The following is a 14,807-nucleotide window of genomic DNA, read 5'->3' as shown; positions in this document are numbered from 1 at the left end:
ATTTACTACAAAAAAGGACATACATTTCAATGCAAAACACTTATGAACTCACCAACTTAATTGTTGACACTTTTTCAAAACCACTTGTATTTCTCAGGGAATCAGTAATACAGGTAACTACCAGCTTTTGGAGGAAGAACACTAAGGAAGTTTTATTATTGAACATTTATCATCATATTGTAATATTCTTTTGCTAATATGTATAATGCAACAATATATGTTTTCATTATATATATATATATATATATATATATATATATATATATATATATATATATATATATATATGATGGTTGTGTTACTTTCTTTACAATATTCAATTGTTGTGATACTGCGTGAAGTCATCCACCCCCGAATGTTTCCGCCATTCTGGTTTGGGGGTGTGACAGTATTGGTTGATGTTATCAGTTTGGGAATCTGTCTACCAGCAGCTGGAGTGTTGGGTTGAAGATTCGTTTAAGTGTTGCTTCATTGGGCTCGGCTGTTAGTCCAATTGTTTTACGCTCCGGTTTGGGCTTGTCCAACCGTGAGCCTGCTAGGTTTACTATATAAGTATATGCTTGCATGCATATTAGTTTAACGTTTTAGAGAATAACGATAGCTTTGCGGATTTCTTTATCGTTCTTGTAAACCTCTAACCCTCTACAGTTGATGTTCTTGATCGAGCTCTTCTGAGGGTTGTTTTATAATCATTCGACACGTTTGATTCATTCTTGAGTTGTTCATTACTTTTACGTTCTTGCTGTTTAATCTTTATTTACCTGTTTAAGATCTAATCGATCTTCTAGATTAAGTTTTAATCTCATCAATTGGTATCAGAGCAGGAGGCTGTGTAATCGATACACTTCTTTTCTGTGAAAAGGTTTCAATTAGGGTTTTTCCGCAATTACTGATATTTATTGAGCCGTCATCTCATTATTGACGTATCTTGATATTTATTGTTTTGCCCTAATCTGATTTATTACAAGTCTGATCTTTGAACAGGTTATTCGATCATAATGGACGAGTCGCAATCGAATCGCATCAATATTTCCAATAGCATCAGTTCTACCACGATGATTCCCATCCTATATACCCATGATTATGAAGTCTGGGCGCATCACTTTGAAGACTATGTTATAGGATCTGAGGATAATGGATACCTCATCTGGGAAGCAATTATCAATGGACCGTTTTCTCACTCTGCAACGTCAAGGATTATTAAAACTCAAAAGGAGTATAATGATCTACTGAAGGACGTTAAAGATATTGCGCAAGATGAAAAGGATAAATTCCAGTGCAATATCAAGGCATTACGATTGATCAGATTCGCCCTTCAGTCCGACACCTTCAGGTTAGTAAGTTCATGCACGACGGCAAAGGAAGTTTGGGATAGACTTCGTGAACTGTACTCTACAGACGAGGATCTTCAACACTCTATCCAAACCTTACTCTTGTCTGAGTTTGGAGAATTCAGGCAAGGAGCCGAAGAAACTGTGACCCAAACGTTCGATCGCTTCAATCATCTTCTCAGCAAGATGATCAAACATGACATCGCAAGGAAGCTTATCGAGCAGAAGGTTACGTTTTTAAATGGTCTAAGATCAGAGTGGAGAGCAGTGCTGTCTACAGTCAAAGCCCATGAGCAGTTTAAATCATATTCTTTGGCGAAATTGGTGGGTATTCTCAAGTCTCAGGAGAAGATTGTGCTGCAAGAAAAGAATGTTGTCTCAATCCTAGGTTCGCTGGCCCTCCTGTCAAAAAGTAAAGATGTGATGGAGGACGAAGACCTCAACTTGGAGGAGTATGACCTCACGTCTGAGGATTATGCTATGATGGTGTCTAACCCCAAGAGGTTCATTAAGAAGAGATTCCCCAGCAACAAAAACCGAAACTGGCAGGGGAGTTATAGTTTAGAAAAGGTTAACAATGAACCGAAGGTTGAAGAGTCTAAGAAGGAACCGAAGGTAGAAGGTGATTCTGGAGTAAGCTGTTACTACTGTGGAGGGAAAAACCATTATGCTAAGGATTGTGTCCTCAAAAAGATGGCTGAAAAGGATGAGGAAGCTTTGCTGCAGAAAAAGCTTGATGAGATGTGAAAGAAGAAATCTACCGCTAACCCTTCCATGAATGCTCTAATTGTGCAGGGTTCGGTTGCTGATGACGAGTTCGGTGGCGTGGAAGTTTGGTCAACCGACTATGAAGACGATGAAGTGAGGAAGCCTTCTCATGGAAAGGCTTGTGTGGCAAAAGAGGAGAGCAGCGGAGGAAGGTGCTTGATGGTGTCCGAAGTATCTCATATGAGGGGATACAACACTGATGGTGGAAGCAATGAACCGAAGGAGCAGCAGGATATGTGCTTTACGGCCAAACCGCTCAGCGTGCAGTTCAACGAACTCGATGAACTGATCAAGAAGGTACAATCGGTTTTTGTTTCATTTAAAGTACCACAATGCTCCTATGAAAAAGAACTAAAAAGTGTCAATACACGAATTTCTCATCTAGATTGTAGTTTAACTCAAACTCGAGTCACCAATTCTAACCTAACTGATCAATTAAGCAGGCTGTCTTCGAAAAGTGAGGAGCGGCGCATTTGGATCGAGTTGAAGGAGTCAGAATTAGTTAAAATAAAAGATGAAAACATTTATTTACAAAGAGACAATTTAAAGTTGTTAAAACAGCGTAATGTTTTTTGTTTGATTGCAAAACGTCTTTATACTAATATTACTCAGCTTCACTTGGACTGTGAAATAGGACAAAAGATTCATCGCATGATTTTGCCCTTCCTTGAGTTTAAGGAGGATGAAATTGATGCTGAAGCTTATAATTGTGAGAGTGTGATATCATCTAATGACGTCAATCCGACCTATATGTATGGACTGGACAAAATAGAATCTTTCATTAAATCCAAGGACCATAAGGACATGCTTAAAAACCTTTTGGATGAAAATGATAGACTTAAACTGAGAACCGAAACCATACAAAAATTTGACTCTTTAAACGCCAACTTGAGCTCAGAAAACAAAATTGATGTTGAAAATGCATCTGAGCTTAATGAGGATGACAATATGAGTGAAATTTCTGTAGAGGACACGGTTGACTGCACAGAATTTGTGAAAAGCGAACCTAAAAACCACAAGAATCTAATTTCAGAAAATTCAATGGAGTTCGCTCGTTTGTCCCAACAAAAGTCCCCGATCTTAGCAGAGAAAGTGGTTGTATATCAAAAGGTCAGGACCACTCCAAATCAAGTGTACAAGGTCACTGGAGTAACCGAACATCAGACTGCTGAACTCACAGCAATTGTAAACGAAGACAATGTTGATGGCTGTGATGAGTTATTCTGGTCAGCTCCAATTGATAATGCAGATGAAACGGTAGGCTTATCAGAAAGGACCTCATGGATGAGTAAAGGTAGATACATACCAGAACCCTTGAACAAGCCAGATAATTTCGATGTGCCAAGTACCAGTGGTACGAAAGACATTCCTCAAGAAAATGGAAGCTCGGCAAAAGAAGACGCTCCCTCTAGTTCCTCAATTCAAAGCGAAACTTCCACAGTTCCAAGTGAACCAGCCAAAGAGAAACCGAAAATGAAAGCCAATATCCATCATCAACCGAAGCAGATGAGGAATCAGAAACGTCAAAGGAACCAGAGATACAGGAAGAATCTCTCTGAAAGGAAACAATTCTGGCAATCCCAGAATGCATATTTCTCACATCAAGACAAGAATCTAAAGTTTGAGAATAATTCTGTTAAAAAGCACGAGAGCCACAACAACCGAAAGCCAGGATTCGGTTTGGAAAAGAATACCAACCGAAAGCAAAGGTTCGGTTCAGAGGATGACTCCAACCGAAAGCAAAGGTTCGGTTCAGAAAACGACTCCAACCGAAAGCAAAAGTTTGGTTCTGAAATCAAAAGAGATCAAAACTCTAAGGTCAGTCCCACCAATGATCAAAAGCAAAAGGGTCACCTAGAGTCTCCAGACAGGAAGTCATCTAAGCCCTCTCCTTCTCACTCATCTAATTCTTCTAATTCTTCCAATTCATCTCCATCTCACTCAAAGGTTCATTCTGTTCGTTCTCAAAAATCTCATTCGTCAGCTGAACAAAAAGGCAAACAGAAGGTTTCTGCATCCAAACCAGAGTCTAAACTGAACGCACCTAATCCTAATAAAATCAAAGTTTTTACCATCAAAAAGAAAGATGAAACAACACTAATAAAACGAACATATCTTGTTGACATCTCTCTTACTATTCCTGTACCTGTGAAAGGCTCACGAGGACCCAAGAAACTTTGGGTTCCTAAATCTGCTTAATTTTTGCAGGTTATAAGTGACGAGCAGTTTGACGAAGAATGGTACATCGATAGTGGCTGCTCGCGTCACATCACAGGGAGGAAAGAAGAGCTCAGGGAATACAGGTCTCTTTCAAATGGTGGCAACGTCAAGTTTGGAAATAACTCCTTCGGCACCATAAAGGGATACAGAATGATTGCTAACGGTGATTTTACAATAAGGAAGGTGGCATACGTGGAAGGACTCCAACACAACCTCATCAGTGTATCTCAGCTTGTTGGAGGTACAGGTCTCAAAGTCTCATTCGACGATGAAGGTTCTGAAATTATTGAGAAGAAGACGAAGAAAGTAATTCTCAAATCAGAACGTAAGGGTGAAATGTTTGCTCTAAACCTCAAACCCATCAAAGGAAACCCAGCTATATGCCTGTTATCAAAAGCACAATCTGACGAAAGCTGGTTGTGGCACCGAAGACTCTCTCATCTCAACTTTAAAGATATCAACAAACTTGTCACTGGAGGTCATGTTCGAGGTCTACCATTGCTCAAGTTTGACAGAGATCATTTGTGTGCTGCATGCAAAATGGGGAAGCAGAGTCGTCAAAGTCATCCATCTATAATTAACACAAAAGTTGTTGAACCACTCGAATTACTTCATATTGATTTGTGTGGTCCATCATCTATCGAAAGCATCGGTGGTAGCAAGTATATTCTTGTTATTGTTGATGACTTTTCGCGATTTACATGGGTGTTCTTTCTAAAGCTCAAATCTGAAGCGACTCATAAGCTGAAAGTGTTCATCAAGCAGATTGAAGTACAGCTCAAGAAGGTCGTTCGCAACATCAGGAGCGACAATGGTCTGGAATTCAAAAATAAAGAATTTGAAGAATTTCTGGCAGAAAAGGGAATAAGTCACAACTTCTCAGCTCCTTACACACCTCAACAGAACGGAATTGTCGAAAGACGAAACCGATCTTTGTGTGAAGCTGCCCGAACCATGCTAAGTTTCGCTTCCTTACCTCTTTATTTTTGGGCTGATGCTATTTCTGCTGCTTGTTTTACACAGAACAGGTCATATCTCAACAAGCGATTCACGCTCACACCCTATGAGATTCTCAACAACAGGAAGCCCAATGTGAAATTTTTCAACGTGTTCGGCTCACGGTGTTTCATCTTTAACTCTAAAGAACACCGCAACAAGTTCGATGTCAAAGCCGACGAGGGAATCTTTCTGGGCTACTCTCTCACTTCCAAAGCATACAGAGTTGTAAACAAGCGTTCGAGAAAAATCAAAGAGACTTATTACGTGACTTTCGACGATAGCTATGTCAAAAAGCTACAGGCCAAAGAAGACACAGCTGGGGAAATTTTTCCTCAAACTGGCCGAGTCACAGTCTCGATCGCTAATCTATTCGAGAAGTTTATGGAGCTATTTGATGAACCAGAGAAAGCTACTCTCTCAGAAGCAAGCGCAGCAGACAACAAGGTAGACCATATGAAGCATGATGAGATTTAAAACCTTTAATCTATGAAGATCGATTAGATCTCAAACAGGTAAGTAAATATAAAACTGTAAGAACACAAAAATAAGAACGAGACAAGAGTGAATCAAACGTGTCGAATGATTAAACAGAATCCTCAGAAGAGCTCGATTAAGAACATCAACTGTAGAGGATTGGTAGGTTACAAGAACGATCAAAGAAATCTGTAATACTATCGTTACGCTCTAGAATAATCGTTAACCTAATATGCATGCAAGCATATACTTATATATTAAACATAATGGGCTCTCGGTTGGACAGGCCCAAACTGGAATACAAATAAAATAAATAAACAGTCGAGCCCAAAGACGCAACACTTGAGCAAATCTTCAACCCAAAAATCTCCCCCTTTGCGTCAATTGGAGCGAGACCTTCATTTGTTACTTGGGCCAGCAGCGGAGCCAGGTACCTTCTTCTTCACAGTGTTAAACAGACGAGAGATTAGAGCCAGAATCGTCTGCCTAAACCTGATGTACCACTGGATCATGTCATTGAAGTACTTAACATCATCCGCTGTATTCTCTTTACACCTTCGAATGATCGATAATACATGCTCTAGACAAGCAGTGGTGTAGAGATGTTTGTCAGCTAAAGCAAAGAGACATTTATGTCCTTCTGCTCTAGTGAACATGACCGAATTGCGTCTCGGGTCGATCTTGCCCATCTTCATCTGATTGAGATCACTGGCCGATCCCACAGGAGCTATCTTCGGTTTCTTCTTGAAGACAGTAGCAACCTCCTGATCCATCAGGGCAACCTCCATGATATAACAGACAATCATCCTCTTGATATGGTCTATAATCGGACCATATTCAGCTTCATTTTTCAAGAGGATGTTGTGCAGAACAATCCAATCATGAGGATTTAAGTTCGGTAGATCCACCAAGGAGATATGATGTGCAGTTCTTGCAGATCCCCGAATCACCTTGAACTGAATGTTTATGAATCTACCTTCGGTATAAGGCTTCAGTACCCGAACGCCTACTATCTTCTAGGCGCTCCAAGTTAGATATTGAGGACGAGCAGCCTTCAGATAGAAGTCGATGAGCTCCCTATCAAGCTCAGCGTTCGGATGAGGGACTTCAAAGATATTTGAGAAGGCATGGAAGATGAATGCCTTTCGAGTCAACGGCATGTCGAACTGCGAATCGACAGAATTAACGCAGTCGAACGAAATCACCGGCTCGAGCCATAATATGCTGGGAGTGTCTATGGCCTCTTTGATCATTCTCTCCTGAGTCCATGTAGGGAAGAGAGTCTTCCTGCTCTCGAGGAGATCGTGGGCTTCCTTCTGCTTGCGTTCGGCTTCTTCAGCCTCTCGCGCCACACGATTTACGTCTTCATCCACATTGTGACTGTTCTTTCGTTTCAACATGTACGCAATGGTCTCCTTGTCTTCATCTTCATCTTCTTCCTCAGCTATATTTTTCCCTTTGTCCTTCACACCCAAACCCGAAGCTTGACCAGTCGGAGGTGGTTCGGTTGTGTGAGTAGCTTTGGAGGAAGGAGGTGGTTTCGATCCGGTCTTCTTCTCTTCTCCCCCTTGTTTCGGAATGGACACGAAACTAGGTAAGCCTTCTATTTTGCTGAGAAGGTCCATGGCAGGAGAGAGCTTTTCAGCAAGGGTTCGCCTCACCGAATGGTTTAGAATCGGATCATGTGCTTCTAGGATGTTGGATAAAGCAGCGTGGACATCCGAAACACATGTCTTGATGACCTCCCTTTCGGATCGAAGGGCTTCCAGCTGTTGTTGAGAGTTTGATAGCTGAGTGCTCTTGACCTTTAGGGCGGTGGTTTTGCTTGCTAGAACGTCCATTAAAGAGTTTTCAGCCGCAAGATCCTCTTGTAGCTTACCAAGGCGCTCATCAATGGAGGCACGAAGGGCCGAGTTGTCGTCGCTTATGGTTTGGCGAAGGGCAGCGAACGAAGTCAACTCCGTTGAGACGAACTTTGCCAATTGCTGAACAATCGGTTCCAAAGTTGTCTTGGTAGAATCCGCACTCTCCTGCAATGACTTCAGCAGAGAAGAGGCGTCTGAGAATAGTTTATCGACTTTTGCGGTCGCAGCCTCACAGGCTTTGGTAGAGGCGTCGATGGCGGCAGTTGCTGAGGCTACCGAATCATGCTGAGCCCTGGAGAAGGCATCAACAATCTTCTGAAGAGCAGCTTCAGATAAGGAGGACTGTTGGTTGGAAGAGGAGGCGAGAAGTAAGTCAACCTTCTTGTTGAGCTCCTTAAGATGCTTCTTTGTCACTGGAGCATCATCCTCTTCATCACTCTGAACCTGAAACGGACTGAAATAGACCGAATCATAGGTTATGTGATCACCGCCAAGGAAAGGGTTTTCTCCATCAGAGGCATTTTCTGGAGATGGAAGGGGTGGTGAAGCTGGGGGTGTTGTGGGTTTTGAGGATTCAGGTTGAGTATGGGGTGGGGTAGTTTCGGGTGGTGGTTGAGTGTGGGTATGTTCGGTTGTATGGGTTTCAGTTTGTGGTGGTTCGGTTACGGGTGGGGTTTCGGTTGCACTGGTATGAACCCCCGTATCAGATACGCTGGTTGTAACCTTTGCAGTGGTTGTTGTTGTATCAGTGAAAATGGGTGGTGGTATAGGAAAAGAGGTTGGGGGAATAGTGGTAGTGGGGTTTATGGTCGGAATGGAAGTAGGGATAGTTTGTGTGGGTGAAGGGATGGGTGAATGATGGATTTCCATGTCTGGAGTAGGAGATCGGGGTGGGGTGTTGCCTCTTTGAGGGGTTTCGCCTCCTTGAGAGCCGTCCGAACCCGAACTCTCACCTTCCGATTCACTTGAAGAGGAAGGGATGACAAGCTTGCGCTTCGGTTGAGTCTTCCTCCTCTTCGGCTGTGGGGACTGTGCAGCTTTTGTCTGTTTCCTCTTCTTGGGAGAAGGACCCTTAGGAGCTTTGGTCGCTTGCTTCCCTTTGTCCGCCTTTTTGCCCCTTGGCACCGGTTTGTCAGCATCGTGGATGGACTTGAGCATTTCCGGTGTGAGTTCCCTTGGCCCTGACTGTTTGAACTCCTTGATCGTCCTGATGATCCTGCTGTCAGAAGGAACATCGTCGTACATTGTCTCCGGAATAGAGCCAATGAAGGAAAATTTGGACGCATCAGATACGATTATCTTGGTGGTATGAAAAGTACCGACCGAAGACATCACCGCACCAGCAGCAGTAGGGATATCCAGCTTATCCATCGCCCACTTGGTGATAAGGATCCAGAATCGTGCAAGCGACACCTCCGAATGCCTTGATGAAGAAGAAAGGCTCTGGATGAGCTGTTGCCAGAGGACCAACCCAAAGTCCAAGTTGATCCCGTTGTAGACTGCATACATGATCGACAAGAAAAGTCGACTGGCACCGTCGGATCCTGAGCTCCGTTCCGACAAGCCCTTGAAGAGGACTGTGAACATGCCATTCCACTGCGGCGGCAAGCATGACTTCTTAAACTTCGCAACGGAGACGAGCGCCTCCGTGTACCCCATGTTATAAAACATGTTGTAAAGATGGCCGACCGGAATCGTTTCCGGATGGATTCTTGAAGAGTCAGCAGCAAACCCTAGCAGAGTGCAGAATCGCTGCCTTGAAATCGAGGTCTTGTGATCAGCAACTTCAAAGAATACCCGCTTAACTGCTTTGTCGTAATACGCAGTCGCATACACCTGTGAGAGAGCCACCATTGGCACAGACTCAATCCTTGAGAGAGCTGGAGCTATTTGGGAGTACTTCAAGCACTCAATGATCGGCGACATGTAGGAGTCGTACGCCAGAGGGTTGAGATCAATCACCGGACATTGTTGTGGACGAATGGGAAGGATTTGTGAGGTAGCATGGACGGAAGAAGATTATGCCATTGTTGAAGGTATGAAGAAGATGATGAACAGGAAAGCTTTTTGGGAGTATTTGTTCTCTTGAAATTTCAGAGGCAGTAAAGAGGTAAATGGTGGTGAAGACTGCCTTTTATAGTGGATGATAGGAGAGTGAAAAATCGTTTCAAATCTTCTATGGAAAGACGAAAGGTTTTCTGAATGACAGATGTGCGACAGTTGAGGCGTGCGATGATCACGTAGGAGAGAGAGTGTCAGATTCCTAGGATCACGCCGCCCAACAAGCGCCGTTTCAGAAGAAAACCGTTTCAATTCCTCACGCTCCTTTAAGTTTCAGAGAGATGACGCTTGGATTTTGCACACGCGTCCACGTTGTCAGTAAAAGTAAGGCCGTTTCAAATTCACACGCGCCCGTTTTTAATTACCGGTTGAAATTCAATCCTTTTAATTTCCCGCCTGAGTCAGCAACTCTTCGTCTTATCTTTGTGAATCGCATCTTTTGAATTAACTGCCCACGTGGAGGATTGTTGACCACGTCTTAATTATTAACCACCAATTCAATAAATCAGCCTGATGATCCCGGGCACGAATCTCTTCCTTCAAGGTCAAGAGTGACCTTAAAGTGTTAATGTGGATTCCCGTTGAATTACGATCAAACACTTTTTAAGAAATGTTGAAAGGCTTCTTTTAATTAGGCTACTTTATGGGGGGGTTCGCTTTGATGCAACAATTATAATCTTGAAATAAGAAAGAAAGTGATTAAAGTACTTGTGAGACCGGTGTAGTCTGTTGAACAAGTAGGTAGGAATTTATTTGAAATTGGCTTGGAAAATATAAAATCTCAAAAAAAAAAATTAAAAACTGGATCCCAAGGGAAGAAATGTTATGGTGTTTAACAATTTCATAGGAATCACACAAAATAAAATTTGAGATTTCATGAAAGGTTATCCGTCAATTCTTTGGTGAAAACTTGAGCAAAGTAATTGATCACCGTCAATTCAGATTTGGTGTTGAATTTTGGGTTTCACTCAGCTCGTAGTGACACGAAACTAAGATCATAAACATAGATGTTGTGTAACCATAAACCTCAGTGGTAATTTCTGAGAGTCTCAAGGGTTACGTTGATGAAACGAATGTAATGGAGAAGTGTAATGGAGATGGTGTAAGAAGATAAAGTACCTCTGCTGCGAAAATAAGGACCAAGCAGAAAAACTCTTAACTCATGTGAGAAGAGAGTGAGGTAGCTCATGATTAGAATAAATGAGGTAGCCTTATTGGGAAGACAAGGTTTGTGTATACCAGGTCATGAAGACTGTTATTCAAAATCTTATGAGGCTTGGGACACATACAGCAGCATGCTTCTAGGGACACTTAACTAATTCATCAATTATACCCCCATAAACGAACGAACACACAAGAAAAAATAAAAGAGAAAATTATTTTTGGAGTTTTTGAGATTTATTTACAGAAATAAAAAAATAAATAAAAGAAAAAAATTTAATAGAATTAAAAAAATAGTAAGAAAAAAATAAATCTTAAAAAAAAACTTTGGAAAAAAAAAATAAGAAAAACCGAACCGGAGCGTTCGGTTGGTTTTGGTTCCAGAAAATTTTGAAAAACCGAACCCGAACGTTCGGTTGGTTTCGGTTCAACAAAATTTTGAAAAACCGAACACGAACCTTCGGTAGGTTTCGGTTTTGGAAAATTTTAAGAAACCAAGGATTTTAGACATGCAATTGGAAAATATTTTCAACACTAAGAAAAACAATTTTGTACAAGTAATATACAACCAAGAAAAACTACCTTTGAAGTGATGAGGGAGTTAGATGGTTTAACCGAACCCGAGCGTTCGGTTGGTTTCACTTCTTATGTTTGAGGTTGAGAGGTAGTGTGAGGTACTGACTCTGATTCCATCATACCTAGCCCTTGCAATATTCTATTGAATGATGCTTCAGGAAGAGCTTTGGTAAAGACGTCAGCCAGTTGATCAGTGGTTCTTACGAAGTGAACTTCGACGTTTCCATCTTCCACGTGATCTTTGATGAAGTGATACCTCAGTGCTATGTGTTTGGTTTTCGAGTGTTGCACTGGGTTATAACTGATCCTAATTGCACTTTCAGAGTCACAATATAGTGGGATCTTCTTCATATTGAGTCCATAGTCTCGAAGTTGACTCTGGATCCAAATCACTTGTGAGGTGCAAGAAGCAGCGGCTATGTATTCCGCTTCGGCAGTAGACAACGACACACACGTTTGTTTCTTGGATTGCCAGCTGACCAACTTCCCGTCAAGGAATTGACAGCCACCAGTAGTGCTTTTTCGGTCGAGTCCACATCCTCCAAGGTCAGCATCAGAATAGGCTTGAACGAAGAAGCCTGAGTTGGATGGATACCATAGACCTAAGGAGGTGGTTCGCTTGAGATAGCGTAAAATGTTCTTCACTGCAAGCATGTGAGGTTCACATGGGTTTGCCTGAAATCGAGCACAATAACACACAGAAAACATGATGTCAGGCCTGCTAGCAGTAAGAGACATTAGTGAGCCTATCATTTGACGATAGAGCGTGATATCAACAGCCGGTTTGTCTAGGGATGGAGTTAGCTTGGTGCCGAATGCCATTGGGACTTTGACTTTGGAGTCTCCCATGATACCAAACTTTGCTAGGAGAGTCTTCGTGTAAGCTTCCTGATTGATAAAGATGCCTTCGGGTCCCTGTCTAATATTTAAACCAAGGAAAAAGTTAATAGGACCCATTGAGCTCATTTCAAATTTAGTCTCCATCAACTTTCTGAATTCAGATGTTAAGCTGGGATTCATAGAGCCAAAGATGATGTCATCGACATAAATTTGAACTATCATAAGGTGGTTACCTTCCTTTTTATGAAAGAAGGTTGGGTCAACCGAACCTTGTTTGAATTTAGACATCTTTAAGAATTTAGTCAGCGTTTCATACCAGGCTCTCGGAGCTTGTTTAAGGCCATACACAGCTTTATCCAGAATATAGCAATGGTTTGGATACTTTTCGTTCACGAACCCAGGAGGTTGCTCCACATACACGGTTTCATCGAGTTCTCCATTAAGAAATGCACATCTGACGTCCATTTGGAAAATTTCAAAGTTTTTGTGGGCAACATAAGCAAGAAATATTCTTACAGATTCCAGCCTAGCTACAGGAGCGAAGGTTTCTTCATAATCAATTCCTTCCTCCTGACAGTATCCCTTTACAACCAGACGAGCTTTGTTCCTTATAACATTCCCTTCCTTGTCCATTTTGTTCCTAAAGACCCATTTGAGACCAACAACCGAAGCATCTGGAGGAGTGGGAATAAGGCGCCAGACTTTGTTCCTTTCAAATTCGTTCAGTTTGTCTTGCATTGCTTGAACCCAATCAGAGTGATCGAGGGCAGTGTTAACTGTCTTCGGTTCAACTTTTGATACAAATGAGTTAAACATACAAAACTCAACCTTTGAAAATCAGGATTTCTGTTTTGCCTTCAGTTGTGATCGGGTCAGAACCTTCTCAGAGACATCGCCAACCACTTGAGAGATAGGATGATCTCTGGTCCATTTGGTAAGAGGAGGATAGTTTGGATCAAAGGTAGGGTCTAGTTCAGCATTGATCATTTCTTCTGGCTCAGATTGGTTATCGTAATCAAGCGTCATATCATCATGCTCCCCCTCGATTGATGAGTTTTGAGAAACTTGAGGTTCAGAGGTTTCTTGTGGTGTTGGACTTTCAGGCGTTGAAGCACCTTCGGTTGGAGAAGCACCTTTGGTTGCGGTTGTAGAACTTGGCTCCCCCTCGACATGTGAGCTTGGCTCCCCCTCGATATGTGAGCTTGGCTCTCCCTCAACAGAAGCATCGTTGAATGGAGGTTCATTAGAAGTCGATCCTCCTTCATTCATTCTCCTTGCAGCTTCTTCGACAATCTGCTTCATGTGGTCAACCTTGTTGTCTGTTGCATCTGCTTCTGAGAGAGAAGCTTTCTCTGGTTCATCAAAGAGCTCCAGAAATTTCTCGTATAGATTAGCGATCGAGACTGTGACTTGGCCAGTTTGAGGAAAGATTTCCCCAGCGGTGTCTTCTTTGGCCTGTAGCTTTTTGACATAGCTACCGTCAAAGGTTACATAATATGTCTCTTCAATTTTTCTCGAACGCTTGTTTAGGACCCTGTATGCCTTAGATGTGAGAGAGTAGCCCAGAAAGATTCCCTCGTCGGCTTTGACATCGAACTTGTTGCGGTGTTCTTTAGAGTTAAAGATGAAACACCGTGAGCCGAACACATGGAAAAATTTCACATTGGGCTTTCTGTTGTTTAGTATCTCATAAGGTGTGAGCGTGAATCGCTTGTTGAGATAGGACCTGTTCTGTGTAAAACAAGCAGCAGAAATAGCATCAGCCCAAAAATAAAGAAGTAAGGAAGCGAAACTTAGCATAGTTCGGGCAGCTTCACACAAAGATCGGTTTCGTCTTTCGACTATTCCGTTTTGTTGAGGTGTGTAAGGAGCTGAGAAGTTGTGACTTATTCCCTTTTCTGCTAGAAATTCTTCAAACTCCCTGTTCTTGAATTCCAGACCATTGTCGCTCCTGATGTTGCGAACGACCTTTTTGAGCTGTACTTCAATTTGCTTGATAAACACTTTCAACTTATGAGTCGCTTCAGATTTGAGCTTTAGAAAGAACACCCATGTAAATCGTGAAAAGTCATCAACAATAACAAGGATATACTTGCTACCACCGATGCTTTCGATAGATGAAGGACCACACAAATCAATATGAAGTAATTCGAGTGGTTCAACAACTTTTGTGTTAATTACAGATGGATGACTTTGACGACTCTGCTTCCCCATTTCGCATGCAGCACACAAATGATCTCTGTCGAACTTGAGCAATGGAAGGCCTCTAACATGACCTCCAGTGACAAGTCGGTTGATATCTTTAAAGTTGAGATGACAGAGTCTTCAGTGCCACAACCAGCTTTCGTCAGATTGAGCTTTTGATAACAAGCATATAGTTGGGTTTCCATTGATGGGTTTAAGGTTTAGAGGAAACATTTCCCCCTTTCGCTCCGACTTGAGAATTACTTTCTTTGTCTTTTTCTCAATAATTTCAGAACCTTCATCATCGAATGAGACCTTGAGACCTGTA

The sequence above is a fragment of the Lactuca sativa genome, chromosome 2 (genome assembly GCF_002870075.4).
Source record: "Lactuca sativa cultivar Salinas chromosome 2, Lsat_Salinas_v11, whole genome shotgun sequence".
Classification (NCBI taxonomy): Eukaryota; Viridiplantae; Streptophyta; class Magnoliopsida; order Asterales; family Asteraceae; genus Lactuca; species Lactuca sativa.
This window is presented reverse-complemented; position numbering follows the sequence as displayed.